This window comes from Podarcis tiliguerta (assembly GCF_965153285.1).
Source record: "Podarcis tiliguerta genome assembly, chromosome: 7".
Lineage (NCBI taxonomy): Eukaryota > Metazoa > Chordata > Lepidosauria > Squamata > Lacertidae > Podarcis > Podarcis tiliguerta.
In genome coordinates this window covers 65,963,815-65,979,942 of record NC_139540.1, presented here as the reverse complement: position 1 = coordinate 65,979,942, position 16,128 = coordinate 65,963,815, and the positions used below count along the sequence as shown (strand labels likewise).

The 16,128-nt window shown below is 43.9% G+C and overlaps 1 protein-coding gene across 9 annotated transcripts in view; it reads right to left on the bottom strand.

Annotated features, from left to right (window-relative positions):
* RNF152 (ring finger protein 152) overlaps window positions 1-16,128 on the bottom strand; it is a 63,930-nt gene that overhangs the window by 32,361 nt on the left and 15,441 nt on the right. Inside the window, exon 4 of one of the 9 annotated variants that reach the window (XM_083449705.1) lies at window positions 7,687-7,771. The exons of the other annotated variants lie outside the window; for them this stretch is intronic. The gene's annotated coding sequence lies outside the window, so the exon portion shown is untranslated. The remainder of the gene's footprint in view (window positions 1-7,686; window positions 7,772-16,128) is intronic. 9 annotated transcript variants of the gene reach the window in all.

Genomic DNA, 16,128 nt, shown 5'->3' with positions numbered 1-16,128 from the left:
AAGCTTTTAATACACAGGTGGCAACCATTCTGCGTGTGTTCCAACTGACATGCGACTGCTGACATGTGTGCCGTTTTCGGCTGCAGAAGGGGGCGAGGCGGGGCAGAACGGGCTTATGTGTGACCGCTGACACATGCAAATGACTCGTGTGCAAATGGAGCGTTGCCTGTACATACTTACTCATAAATAAATAAATAGAGATGCGGGTGGCACTGTGGTCTAAACCACTGAGCCTCTTGGGCTTGCCGATCAGAAGGTTGGCAGTTCAACTCCCCGCAACGGGGTGAGGTCTGTCCCAGCTCCTGCCAACCTGGGAGTTTGAAAACATACCAGTGCAAGTAGATAAATAGGTACCACTGCGGCGGGAAGGCAAACAGTGTTTCCATGTGCTCTGGCTTCCGTCACGGTGTCCTGTTGCACCAGAAGCGGTTTAGTCCTGCTGGCCACATGATGCGGAAAGTTGTCTGTGGACAAACGCTGGCTCCCTCAGCCTGAAAGTGAGATGAGCGCTGCAACCCCATAGTCTCATTTGACTGGACTTAACCATCCAGGGGTCCTTTACCTGACTCATAAATAAGTCCTACTAAGGTCAACAGGTTCACCCACCAGTAAGTTCACACAGGACTGCAGTCTTACATAGTTACTAAAGTGCAATCCATTTAATTCAACGCAACATTCCATTTTAAGTACACACATACCATAGGAAGCACACACTTAACTGAATTCCTCTGAAATCAATTGGGCTTACTTTAAGTAGACATATATGTTGTTGTTGTTGTTGTTTAATGTATTTATATCCCACCTTCCAAGCGGGGATTCAAGGAAGCTTATAGTATTTTAAAACATTGTTATAAGATACAAAGGAATAAAAACGAACTGGTAAACAATAGTTAAAATGCATTAGAATACATTTAGAGCCAGCATTAATGTACCAACTGCCCGGCAGCGACTCAGCAGTCAGCCTCATCAGCCTCTAAAGGCCTGTCTGAATAGCCTGCACAAAGAAACACAACAAAGACAATATGGGAGCAATGTACTATATAGCACTGCACTGTAGTCTTAGCTGAAATGAACTTAGGCTCTGTGCTGTTGGTTTTGCTGGGGCATAAGCTTGTCAATGTTTTAAAAATGTGATTCTGTAGGTTTGCTGTGATCCTCACATTTTATACAACAAACCATGGACAGTTCTTGATGAACGGATACTTGACTTGCTTTAACTGTTACTGTGTAGGGTTTTAGAACGGAAGGTTTAATTCGGTGATCAACTAAAGCTTTCTTTGTTTAATTAAGGAGGGCTGAGTGTTAAAGAGCACACTTGCGTATTTTATGATGCTATTTGAGTTCTCATGAATTACTCTAATGTGGAATGTAAAGGATTATTATTATTATTATCATTATATTTTTGTCCATGTAACAATTACGGGTGGCTTTTGCTTAATACGTTCTAAGTTTCCACACTCCCCTTCTGCATCAAAGAGCCACCTACAAAAAAATGCTTCAGCAATATGCAAATCCATTTAATCAGGTAATTTATCGCTAATCAACCGAGGAAATTGAGACAGATGATTTAAATAAGCTTTGGCTTATTACTGTGGTATTGTCCTTAGAAAATTACAGCATGCCTAAAGCTATCCCTTCAGCATACTTCGGACCATGTTATTACGGTGTTTTGTTTTTAACCAAGGTCATTGCAGCAGCAGACAGGAGATTTCCAACGGGCTCAAACTTTGTCAAACTAAGAGTGCAATCCTATATGTTTCCACTTAGAAGCAAGTCTCCCTGGGTTCAAGAGGACTTAGGTAAGCTGGTATAAGATTTCAGCCTAAACATCTTCTTTCTTTTTGGGGGGCGGGGGCGTCGATCACCAAAGCCCCAGCATTAGATTTTGGCACCGGTTTGTGTTTACACACCAGTGTCTTCTGCAGAGAACTTTACAGCAGCAGACTGTGTTTACACCCCACATCCCTACAGGGAGTTCTTACAATAGCTATCAGTAACTGGAAGCCTCTGGGATAACACCCCCCCCCCAAGAGTCACCAGGTGACTTTCCACAGTTGCCAGCCTTAGGAAGCACCATAACAACAGCACCAAGCAGATGGAAGGCCTGGCGGACTTTCCCCCAAGGAATCCCTGCCCCTTCCCCTTCTAGCCCAGGGATAAGGCTTTAACCAATCTGAATTGTATGTAGGCCAAGCTGCTGTGGACTCCTTGGACTGCAGGAAGACTAGAGCTAACAACAACAACAACTTTTATTTATACCCCACCCTCCCTGGCCAGAGTCGGGCTAAGGGCGGCTAACACCAGTAAAATTACAGTAAAAACATAATAGGGGAAGAAACCAATTTAAAATGCAGGTTAAAATGCAATTTAAAATGCAGCCTCATTTTAAAAGTAGCCCATAGATCAAAACCGTAAGGGGAGGGAAACATAAGGGTCAGACTGAGTCCAAACCAAAGGTCAAGCGGAACAGCTCTGTCTTGCAGGCCCTGCGGAAAGATGTCAAGTCCCGCAGGGCCCTAGTGTCTTGTGACAGAGCGTTCCACCAAGTCGGGGCCGGTACTGAAAAGGCCCTGGCCCTAGTTGAGACCAATCTAACCACTTTGCAACGTGTGACCACCAAAATGTTGTCATTTGTAGACCTTAAGGTCCTCTGCGGGGCATACCAGGAGAGGTCCCGTGGTTCTCTCACTTTTTTCTCCGGGCCATACTTTCCAAATAAAAATTCGCTCATGCCCCACCAACTTTTTTTTGATAACAAACGGGTGGGAAAACAAAAAAGAAGCAACTGGCAGTGCTTGATTTATAACACAGAACACAACTAGGATATGATCGCGGGGCATAAAACAATGTCACTACATAACAACATGAAGCATTCCCCAAATATAATACTGGTTGTCCTTGAATCTTCCTGCCACATTTGCCATCCTCTCCTGCCACACCCTTTGAGGACCACTAACCTAGTCAACCATAAAGACCTAGTCAACCATAAACCTATGGCTGACTGCCGAAGAATTGATGCTTTTGAATTATGGTGCTGGAGGAGACTCTCGAGAGTCCCATGGACTGCAAGAAGATCAAACCTATCCATTCTGAAGGAAATTAGGCCTGAGTGCTCACTGGGAGGACAGATCCTGAAGATGAGGCTCCAATACTTTGGCCACTTCATGAGAAGAGAAGACTCCCTGGAAAAGACCCTGATGTTGGGAAAGATGGAGGGCACAAGGAGAAGGGACGACAGAGGACGAGATGGTTGGATAGTGTTCGCGAAGCTACCAGCATGAGTTTGACCAAACTGCGGGAGGCAGTGGAAGACAGGAGTGCCTGGCGTGCTCTGGTCCATGGGGTCACGAAGAGTCGGACACGACTAAACGACTAAACAACAACAACTAAACCTGGTCAAAGAAAGTAAGCTTTCATTACATTTACTGAATTGAGAGTTTTGCCTTATGCGATGTCTTGCAACAAATTGTTCCCCTCCACACATACAAATACACAAATGTTGTGTATTTTGATGGTGCTTGTTGTGAGTTCAGGAAGGGCCTCAGCTCAGTGGTAAAACATCTGCTTTACGTGCAAGAGAACTGAAGTTCAGTAAGCTACTTCCTGCTTCCAAGGTGGGAGAGGCCTAGTGGCTGGGATTTCCTCAGTTGTCCTGCCGCTGTGCTGAGCTAAACCATGGTTTGGCTTGTTTAGTTGCCCAAACCAAGGCTCATGGCAGTTCAGACAGCACACTAACCTGGGCTATGGCTCAAGTCAGCAAAGCAGCAGAATGACAGGGGAAGAGCAAATCAGGTTGCCTTTCTCAGAGCCCACACTTCCATGCTAAACAATGGTTTGGCTTAAGTGTGCTGTGATCCTCATACAGGATCTGTATGAGGTTCACTTCCGGTGTTCCCTCCAGGCACAGAAAAGCAACATGGAAGTACAGTGGTACCTCAGGTTACATACACTTCAGGTTACAGACTCCGCTAACCCAGAAATAGTACCTCGGGTTAAGAACTTTGGTTCAGGATGAGAACAAAAATTGTGCTCCAGTGGCGCGGCAGCAGCAGGCCCCATTAGCTAAAGTGGTGCTTCAGGTTAAGAACAGTTCCAGGTTAAGTACGGACCTCCAGAACGAATTAACTACTTAACCTTGAGGTACCACTGTAATAAGTGAAAATCTTAGGTGCTGGCCCACTGTCCTCAGAGGGACACGAGTTGCTGAGCAGGCAGGTACAGAGCCAAGGGGAGTCATGTATCCAACCATGTACTAGGCCTGAGCTAAGGAACCAGTCTCACTTGGGAGTGCATCTCCACTCCACGTGTTTTCGATGTGGGCACCAATATAAATACAACAAACATGTCTGCTGCAGTAACATATGAAGCGGTCCTGTCTACATGCAAATGCTAAAGTTAATACCATGGGCTGGCTAGGGTCAAGGTGGGTATATGTCAGCTAGAACCAGTTGCTCTTAAGTTTTTATTATCTGAAGCTTTGCTCTCTTGCCACTGGATAGCTCAGTCGGTTAGAGCATGGTGTTAATAATGCCAAGGTTGCAGGTTTGATCCCCATATGGGAGAACTACATATTCCAGCATTGAGAGGTTGGACCAAAATATCGGATTCTACAATTCTATGGTTCCAAGCTCTCTTGTGCATCTGCAATTCTTTCACTTTTTCCCCTCTTTCACTCAAGTGATTAACAGGGACAAAAACTTTGGCAGGAAATTCTAAGTTCCTTGGAAGACTGGGATTCTTGGAGAAGAAAACTTTTTCAAGTATTGTTTTTGAACAGCAAACAAACATCGGTTATTAACAAAACAATAGGTAGTGCAGCAAATTGGCTGGGATTAAAAGGAAACAAAAGAACTCCCAGTGCTCTGTGATCTACAAAACAATCTCTGTAAATTGTTAAGAGAAGGGAGGGGCAGAGAGAAGAAATTCAGCCTCCCTTAACCCCAAGACCATGTCTATAGCTCAAAGCCTTCCTTAAAATGCATTCCCAAGCATTTCATGAGAAATCTTTCCTGCGGTTGAAAGGTGATTATCTCCCTATAATTATGCCAATCTCCTTATAATTTGTCAGTAAGGAACCGATAAAAATTTAATGACCTTGGAAGAAAAACACCAGCAATAGCAGATTAAATGGTATACTATTAAGGCTCTAAACACGTTTTACTTAAAAAATACACACACCACAGTGAATGTCAATAATAATAGTAACAGGGCACAAAGCGTAGACCTGCTTTGAAAGATGGCAAAGAAAAGGATTTTTAAAAAGACCTTCTTGCCCTGACCCTCCAAAAGCTAAAACAAATATATGAAATAGCTTGAGCCTTATGATCTGGCTGGGAGTATTCACTCCACTGCTATGCAGTAAATATAACATGTTTTAAGGCCTGAAAAAGAGGAAGCCAGCGAAGGTAAATTAAGTTATATATATAAAAAGTTGCAGCAGTGCAACCTTCTAAGCTGCTTCAAGGCAAATGGGGGAAAAAAGAAACAAGTCAACTTTCCATCTACGTCCGCCCCAAATTAAGGCAGTGTTCCTCAGCTGAGCCTGAGTAAAAGCAGCTCAGTAGCATTGCTGACCCTTCTACTTAATTTAAAGGGGTGGCAGCAACAGCAGCCCCTCTCCAGTCCCATTATCTTGGGGGCAGAGAATAGGAGTGGTGGTCTTCTTCGGACTATACACTGGCCTACTAAACAGATTGGGTGAATTGACTTGTCCCACCTTCCATACCACAACAGGAATATTCAACCTCCCTGCACAAACTGGAATGGAACCAGTGTGTTAAACCAGTCCAGCACAACATTCTTCGTCACACTGCAGCAACCATCACACCAGACCCAAGGCTAGAAGTCGATATTGCTAAATAATTACAGTGGTACCTTGGGTTAGGGACGTGGGTGGCGCTGTGGGTTAAACCACAGAGCCTAGGGCTTGCCAATCAGAAGGTCGGCAGTTCGAATCCCCGTGATGGGGTGAGCTCCTGTTGCTCGGTCCCTGCTCCTGCCAACCTAGCAGTTCGAAAGCACATCAAAGTGCAAGTAGATACATAGGTACCGCTCCGGCGGGAAGGTAAACGGCGTTTCCTGTGCTGCTCTGGTTCCCTCGGCCAATAAAGCGAGATGAGCGCTGCAACCCCAGAGGCGGCCATGACTGGACCTAATGGTCAGGGGTCCCTTTACCTTTTTACCTTGGGTTAAGAACTTAATTCGTTCTGGAGGTCCATTCTTAACCTGAAACTGTTCTTAACCTGAAGCACCACTTTAGCTAATGGGGCCTCCCGCTGCCGCCGCGCCACGTTTTCTGTTCTCATCCTGAAGAAAAGTTCTTAACCCGAGGTACTCTTTCTGGGTTAGTGGAGTTTGTAACCTGAAGCGTCTGTAACCTGAAGCATCTGTAACCCGGGGTACCACTGTATTTGACTTCCTGATATCAAGCGGTGCGTGGAAGAGGGGAACAAGCTTGTACAGACCTCCGGAACGAATTAAGTACTTAACCTGAGGTACCACTGTACGAATAAAACATACACAGTGTATCAGACTTCACAAAACTGTGGCTCAGGCTTCAAGCATCCCAGCAAACACCTATTTCTTGAGGCTACTGCTTTTCAGGCTTCCTTCTCCACTCAGTTACTTAAAATGTTGAATTATTCTCTCTCTGCTGCAGGTTGAAGCAGATCAGCTGTTGCAGGTTCTCATTATCAGTAAGCTCAAGACCGCACAAATTTCTAGCCTTGTGCTACAGAAATGCCTACAGGTGTTCTGGCTAGGCCTTCCATTCATTTTCAGTACATATTTGTTAGGTATTAAAAAAAGCAAATTAACTGGCGGGCCAAGGGTTTTGGGAAAGTTGCCAGACAGGATCATCTGTGCTAATTTGCCAGCCTCTACCCAATTCACAGCTACAGAAACCTGCTCTCTTGTTTTAGTTGCTAATGGAGGGTTGGTGGGGTATGTACCAAACAGTAACGCGCAAGACTCCCTGGAAATAAAAATCAGTTTCTGGAAATAAAAATCAGTTGCTGTTCAGAAATTACCCAGCGGATTACACATTAGAAAAACCAGGTCCTACTTAGAATGCAGCTATTCAGACAAGGGGGTGGAAAGGGAGAACTGTAGCCAATGTTAGACCTACACAGAGTAGACCCATTGAAATTTCATCGGCATAACAGGCTTAGGTCCATTAATTTAAACTGAGGGTATGTCTCTTGTTGGTGCCACCTATAGCTTTTATCATACTGCACCAGACACACAGGGACGCGGGTGGCGCTGTGGGTTAAACCACAGAGCCTAGGGCTTGCCGATCAGAAGGTCGGCAGTTCGAATCCCTGCGACGGGGTGAGCTCCCGTTGCTCAGTCCCTGCTCCTGCCAACCCAGCAGTTCAAAGCACGTCGAAGTGCAAGTAGATAAATAGGTACCGCTCCGGCGGGAAGGTAAACAGCGTTTCCGTGCGCTGCTCTGGTTCGCCATAACTGGCTTAGTCATGCTAGCCACATGACCCGGAAGCTGTACGCCGGCTCCCTCGGCCAATAAAGCGAGATGAGCGCCGCAACCCCAGAGTCGGCCACGACTGGACCTAATGGTCAGGGGTCCCTTTACCTTTACCAGACACACAGGCATGTCCTTCCAATATTACACATAACTGAGTTTCCTTTTTTAAGGTAAAACTTGTAGAAGTCAAAACTTCAGCTTACCCTTCATTCTTCTAGCTCTACAGGAGACTGCACACAGAAAAATTACCCCATGACCCAGGGGAGCCAGAGAGTGCTCAAGTCAACGCTGCAAAACAGACAGCGTTAAGGCAACGGATACATAAGTAAAAATGTCCCTGAATAACAAAATGGTCTTAACAGTTTGTACATAAAAATGGTCTTTGAATAGCTACCAATGTGCAAGACTGCCTTGGCCTAAGTTCTCTCAGGGCAGCTTCTCTGATGTGGTATTTCCAAAGACAAATGCCCTATAACTAAAACTACAACATAGATCATGCAGATGGGGGCAGAGATCTGGTGGGTGTTCATGTTCTCACCCTGAGCTCTGCCATTATCCCAACCATTTGAATTTGAGAAGAGGCATCAAGTCGCCAAAGGTAGATTGAGCAGAAGGTATGAGATGGAGGACTTGAGGTGCTATCCAAAGATCTCATTCTGCTAGCGCAAGGCGCATGTGCTCACGAAAACAGAACTTTCTCTGTCTCTCTTCTGCAGCTCCCCACACGCCTTTCCAAAGGCTCCTGGGAAGCTGAGGACGACATTGCTGCTGCCGTGAGTGCTGGAAGGAAGACCTGCTCCCTGCTGCAAAGCCCATTTCCACATCTCCTAGGGGCGAGGCTCAGACTCACCTTGAACAGCTAAAAGGGGCTCCTGGAAGGCCACTGGGACATTGCTGGGTTGGGACAACTAGCTAAAATGTTTTAAATGTTTTAAACGATTCCAATTTTGGTTCCTCTGGTTTGTTTTTGTTGGGTCGGTGTTGGTTAAATGTTTAGTTGGAACTGGCGGTTATTTTAATTTCAGTATTGTTGTTATTATTATTTGTATTTTGGTTGTTTTTGTTATTGATTTTTATTGATTTATTGGTTTGTTTGTTGCTTATATATGATATTTTGATGTTTTGTAGTGTTTTTATACATGTTGTAAGATGGCCAAGGTGGCTGGGGAGACCCAGCCAAATGAGCAGGATATACCGTATTTTTTGCTCACTTCTTCCCTCCTAAAAAGTAAGGGGAAATGTGTGTGCGTCTTATGGAGCGAATGCAGGCTGCGCAGCTATATCAGAAGTCAGAACAGCAAGAGGGTTCGCTGCTTTCGCTGCGCAGTGATCCCTCTTGCTGTTCTGGCTTCTGAGATTCAGAATATTTTTTTCTTGTTTCCCTCCTCCAAAAACTAGGTGCGTATTATGGTCTGCTGCGTCTTATAGCGTGAAAAATACGGTAAATTTAAAAAATATTATTAATATTCCAATGGTGAGAAACCACTGAATAAGATTTGGGGAATGTGCAAGAGGGGGGTAGAAAAGTAAGTGGAATTGCCACTGTGCCAGCAGAACTGCACTATCACTGCTTTTGGGATGATCAATGTATAAAACTAGATACTGCCCACATGACATTTCACAGACTGGAATAGGTTGCTTGGGGAAAGCAGGGGTTCTAGCCCTGTTCCCTTATCCTTTCCTTAATTTTCCCTGCTTCAGTCCTTCCACATTTCCCTCTCTTTCTAGACATTGTACCATCAGCTCACTCCATGCTGGAATCTAGACATGTATAAAAAAAAGTTGTAAAAATGCTTTAAAAAAAAATAAATTTGAAAAATATATGGAATTTGCCATAGCTCACTATCGCCATCTAGTGTCGCATTCGTATAATGCACTTTACAACACACTTAAAACGTTTTCTTTGCAGCTGTATAGCTGAGTCCTGTGTGTCCTCTGAAGTGGGAGCAAGCAGGAGAGCTGAGCAGCTCCATCCAATCCGTGGAAATGCAGTCCCCACCTCCATTCCACACATATTTATCCCATGCTCACTTCTCTTGTGTGCATAGTTGTCAGACCAAGCATGACCAGGGAGACGAGCAAAGTAAGGCACAGAGGTATATTAACCCCCCTGAAACCATTTGTTATCAATCTCCAGGGTACCAATCACCAATCAGTGGCATATGACCAAATCTGGTTCACTAGATATTATTTTACGTATTTGTTTGTAATCATGTTTATAGATCTATATTGATATCTATCTATCTATCATCTATCTATCTATGTTTTACAACAGTTCTGCATAATGCAATAAAAATCATATAACAATTTTAAAATCAGCTAACTTACAGAAAGATGCATTCTCACCTACATAAGCCAGACAAAATAAAAAATACAGTGGTACCTCGGTTTAAGAACAGCCCTTAGTATAAGAACTCCGCAAAACCAGAAGTAGTGTTCTGGTTAGCGAACTTTACCTCGGTCTATGAATGGAAGCCGAACGGTTGAAGGGCACTGGCAGCGGGAGGCCTCATTAGGGAAAGTGTGCCTCGGTTTAAGAACAACTTTGGTTTAGGACCGGACTTCTGGAACTGATTAAGTTCGTATATCGAAGTACCACTGTAGCTTTAAAAGTTGGAAGCATAAATGTAGAAGCAACAAGCCAACATTCACCAAATGCCAACCAAAATGCCTGGTATCAGTTCTGGAATATATTCTGGCTCTGTTCAGTGGGAAAGAATTTCTTAACGGCAGAGCAGTCAAAGAACCCATCCTTACTGTCCAGATTAAAAAAACCAAAAACTTGCAGTGGTATAGTGGTTAGAGCGGAGACACAGGTTCCAAAGCTCACCCAGCCGAAAATCTCAACGGGGAACATTGGACTGTACCACATCTGGTTTGGGGAACCTCTAGCATTGCATATGGTGCTGGCCATTGGTTGATGAGAGTTGTAGTTCAGCAACATCTGGAGGACCAAAGGTTTTCCATGCCTGGCATGTGTCAAGGATCAGATTAGTCTGTTTTGGGGCCTAACCCAGCCCACCGGTCAGTTTAATCCAATCCCTGTGTAAGTTTATTTCCTGGAGTAAAATTCTAAAAACAACTTCAACCCTAAAAAAACAAAAACCTCAACAACTTTGGGGTAAAATCATAAGAAAAGCTCAACAACTTCAATCCTAAAAAAAGGTTAACAACTCTGGTAGTCCCTTCAGTTGGCCCTCATGGCCCTTCACTTCATCAATTCTGGCCCTCTTTGGAAAAAAGTTTGGACACCACTGGATTATAGACATCTCCCATATATATATATATACACACACACACATACAAATATATATATATACAGTGGTACCTCGGGTTACATACGCTTCAGGTTACATATGCTTCAGGTTACAGACTCCGCTAACCCAGAAATAGTGCTTCAGGTTAAGAACTTTACTTCAGGATGAGAACAGAAATTGTGCTCTGGTGGCGCAGCAGCAGCAGAAGGCCCCATTAGGGTGCTTCAGGTTAAGAACAGTTTCAGGTTAAGTACAGACCTCCGGAACGAATTAAGTACTTAATCCAAGGTACCACTGTGTGTGTGTGTGTGTATCTACACGGATAAGTCTAGGATGTTCTCTCCAATACAGTTTGTTTTCTGTGTGTAGATATATATATATACACATACACATACATATATATATATATATATATATATACACATACACACACACACACACATATATATATATACATATATATATATTCCTTCACATGCAGACAGCATTCAGGCACATGAGTCTCTGCCTACAGCGGTATATGTTTAAGATCAGCCCCAAAATAGTCCCCCCATAAAGATACTCTCTCAACAAAAGAGTTATCTACCCTACTTGCCCACACTTGCATCAGTGTCAATCTGACCTTCTGGAAGGGGAGGAAAAAAGGACCGACTCTCTCCCAATTTACAAGAGCTTCCCCTCCTGATTGCCTATGGGCAAATCTTACCCATAATAGTCAACCAGGAAGAGTGGCTGCTTGTCAGCCTGGCACAGTCCAACAGTTTAGCATTAAGAATGCAAAGTCATCTTATCAGAATCTGAAAATGCAGGCATGACCTTATATAATATTAGAGTTTGTATGCAGCATCCCTCCACTCTGTCACAACATTTAAGTTCTGTTTACAGAAAGGGCCCCTGAGCAACGGGCGACCACAAACACGAAAAACCGGAAGTGCAAACTTCCAAGTGGTCACTGCCGCCCAAAACATTGCGTTGGTCAACATTAATCTTCTGTGCTCCCGAAATTTTTAACATTGCAGCTGTGCAGGCCTGCTGTTCTGTGCTTCAGCCAGCCATGCCTTCCTAGGGCAGACATAGAATAAAGAACAAGCATCCTGCGCCATTAAGAGGAACTTCAGCAGGTATAGCTTGTCATGTTGTACCTCTTCTACACAATTATTAAAGGTGTAGGAGCCAAAGTCCTCCTTACTCCAGTACATTCCAATCCGTTCTGCCCCCTGCCTGCTTCCAATATTCTACAGTCGCTGAATACACTCAAGCCCCTGTTTTTGGATCTCCCCCTTGGGGTTTTCCCCAAAAGGGTGTTTTGTTTTGGTTTGGTTTTTTTGGTCGTTCTGCAAACTTAGGCTTCCCTAAGCCAGTCTGTACATCTCTCTTGTGAATAAGCAGTGTGCCCTTTCGGCTACATAATAAGCAGCACTCACAGCCTGTACATCGGAAATATGATTTGCACTTAACCTGATGTAAAAAGAAAAGAGCTTGCTGTGAAAATTGTGACCGAGAAATAACTAAGCTATCGCCCCCTGAGCTATCACTTGCAAATGTTCTTTCTTCACTGAGGCAACTTTTGTACCTTGCAATTAATTTTTACTTTCAGGATGAGTCAACGTTTCAACGTTTGAAGAGAACTTCCTTGAAGTGGCCTGCTGGTGTTATTCAAGAACAGCATAATAAGTTATTATGGGTAGGAACGGCTCTGAGGTTTGACAAGAGGACATTCCAGCCATACAAAATTTGAACCACAGCTTGTGTTTCACAGATGGATAAAAATCAATCACATTTTGAAGCTTAAAAACTTCAAAAGTATTAACTTTAATAATAATAATAAAGTTTTAAAACTAATTTTAAAAAATAGTATTTTTTAAAAAAACGAACTAGTTCAAATTAAAAGGTTTTTTTATGCAAACTTGTTCAAGAGAGTTAAACAGATGTTAAACCTGAATCAAAGTTTTCTCCGCGGCTCGTTTTTACACAAACACAAATCACACTTCAAAACTCGGTTGTGATATTGCAGCCCATTCCTTGAAGGTTTACTCAGTTTAAGTCAAAACTTTATTCAACTGCTCCCAACATGTGTAGGATTGAAGCCTAAATTAATGGTTTAAATTGTCTTGCTTTAAAAAAATAAATAAACCAGTCCAGCCTAATCTGCAGAAGTATCCTCTACGGGTCTTCAAACAAACACATCGTTTTCACTTAGGGTTTACTTATATCCCACCTTTATAGCAGCAAACAAAAAGTGATATATATATATATATATATATATACATAGCAAAGGCAAAGGTACCCACTCTTGTTTCTCCCACTTTGCAAGCAGTAACTCCTGTTGCCTGCAAAGTCTGGGAGAAATTGTTCCGCACTTCCTCCAAATTTGTTCTGCAACTTCTCAATCGTGCCTTTGAAAACCCAGTCCTCCATCTCATCACAACTTCCTTCCTCTTTGCCCTCACTTCCACCTCTCTGCCTCGCTGGCATTTTTAAAAAACCATCATACTTTAAGGTACTCTAGTGAGGCAGCAACTCCAAATTAGTCACTTCAAGGCTTTGGCTACTGTGAAATATTTTCCCCGTTTCAACTTTGCTCGTTCCCCAACACTTTCCGTCTTAAGACTATAAAATGTCAGTCAGTCTACTTGTACAGGGTACAATTGTTACCCCAGAGGATTAGTGCGGTATGTACCAAGCTCTACACCGTGAGAGATTATTTGAAAGAGGTCAGGTCTGCAGCAGAGTCACAGTAGCTAATACTTGGAAAACATCACTCATCTTTTAAAATCTCTTTCTACATAATTAGTTTAAGAAGTCGGAGCTTTTCAGTCGGAGGTTTACATGCATTTCACTTCATGACGTTTCCTTTGATGGACGGTGCAAAAAGGTTTCAAAGCCTCTTGTTAGACGAGCAGTCTGGGATCAAAACCAGTCACAGAGTTTTTGCAGACTGTAGGATTTGCATGCACGAAAAAGAGAGAGACAAAAATCTCCAAACTCAGCTACTTGCCACAATCTGAGGTAGACTTTTACCCGTAAGAGCAAATACTCTGAACTAACAGGAACTCTGAAGTATGGTATGTTTCAGAAACCAAGCAGCCATGTGGGGTCACCAAATTTGCCAAGACTACTCCCTGGAAATCTTCCAAGTTGTTGCATGTCTCCATTGTCCACGAGCACATCATTTCTTTGCAACATCTAGTGTAAACACTGCTCACAAATTTGGGGACAGAGTGAAAGGGAGAGAAGGCACAAGTATCTGTATACGTAATTCCAAAACTCTGTGCTAGAGTACCCTACAAGTGAACTCCTAGCACAACACAAGAAATAGAAGTTTCTGGAAGCCCAAAGCCCACAACATTTCTGAACGGTTCACTGCTGTTGTGTTGCCTGCTTCCCCTCAGCTTATGTTGGACTGAATGGTTCAACTTCCTTTTTGTGGCTGAATGGACCATTCAGTCATACTCAATATAGACAGCAGAACTGCCAGCCCCAGAGGTGGATGCTGGTATCACTGCTCAAGCCTTGCCTCTTTTTCCAGTCAAAAAGCACACCCAGATCAGCAAGCTGTGCAGAGTCGCACAGACAGAGAGGGAGGCAAAAAAGTAAACTGACCCCAGGGGGAACTTGCTGAGGAGAACTGGTAGGGTGGAATCACAAGAACTCCTTCCCACCTGCTAATCCTCTCCTGAAAAATTTCCCTGCCCTGCATTGGCATCACGAGGCAAACCCAAAGTTGGGAAACTTGTGTTTGCCACATAACAAACAGCTCCAACCCCATAACAAACCTTTTCAGCCCCATAACAAACAGTTCCGACTGCCTACACACACACACACACACACAAAACCAACGCATGTGGTCCGGACAACAAAACAGCCCAGCATACATTTCAAGTTTTAGACAGGTGATGAAACAGGACTGAAACAGAAATTATGTATGTGCCCAAGTGACTTCCGTCCTCGCTCAAAACCTGTGGGTTGTGCAAGCAAAGTTTCTTACATCTGGGGGACAGTTAAGCCACAGCGAGTCTAAAAATGTTGAAATCAAGTTAGTACAGAGTCAGAAAACAGGCTATGGCCTCATTTACACTTAGGCCTTGGTTGCACATTGCAGTAAGCCAAATAAGGGGTTGCCATGATTCCATGGAGCTCACAGCCACCACGTCTGCTATCTGGTCTTTTTCACTCTCACGCCACCATCAAGACTTGGCCTACGATATAATCCAACCATGGCAGAAGTACAGACCGGAGAGGCTGCCAACTCCTCTCTGAGCACCAGCACATTCCCGGTGTACCACAGTAAGCCACAGTTTAGTATTATGAGGATCTCTAACAGCGAGCCATAGGGTTGTAGGTCTTTCCTGCCCTTGGCCACTCTACTGTACCTCCAGAGAGGGAGTTAAGAAGATCTCTACCTCAGATTAACCACAGCTTGCTGTGACATGCAAACCCAGATAAGAATGGCTCACTGAAACAAGCCAACTTCAAGCCAAAGTTTAAAACGGCTGGCTTGTTTCAGGAACTGGAAGATCAACATTGACGGACATAGCGTTCAACTGTGGTTCAAGTGAAAGCTCCTCAAGAGGAGGAGGAGGAGTGTGAGCCAAAGGTTCACTGTAGTCAGTGGCAGACTTTGGGCTCTCAAATTTTGGCAGCGCCCTGTGAAACACTACAATTTGGCACATACCACCTCTCGAGTTCCATTCTACAATGTTGTTGTGGCGCCCCCTGCAGTATGGCTGCCCTGGTTGCACCACTCTAAAACCACCTCTGCTGAGGCTCATCTATGGCTTTGCATCACATGCAAACACAGACTACAACTTATACACTCACACTAAGCCATAGAAGCTCTTACTCTAATATTTCTCTTGCACCTTTCTTGAACCTTTCTTCTAGCAAGCTCATGCACAAAGCTCCTAGGTGGTGTCCCATCCAGGCATAGACCAGATCCAGAACTGCGTTAGCTTCAGCTAGGTTGCTGCATTGTGTGCTTTGATGACCTTTAATCCCATTAAAGTTAATGGAAATCACGTCATGGACTGCGAAAAGCAACCTTTTTCAGTATGGAGTTTCATCTCTGCATTATGTGAGTTTTTACAATTTAGTGAACTCTCCACAGGCCTCGTGACTATTCAGAGAACACGGAGACACACCAGGAAATGCTGCCAGTCGCCCGGACGAGCTGGTCAGGATTCACTAGTGATAACCGGGGAAAAATAGGAAAATAAGACTGCTTTCAGACATTCACAAAATCCATTTGAGATCGTTGCCACTGAGATGTGAACATTCACACCAAGTTTTGGACAACCAATACATTCCCAGAGCACAAGGCTACTGGTTTTCAGAGAGGTCATTGCACGAACTACCTCCATATTTTCCCCCGAACACATTCCTGTCTGG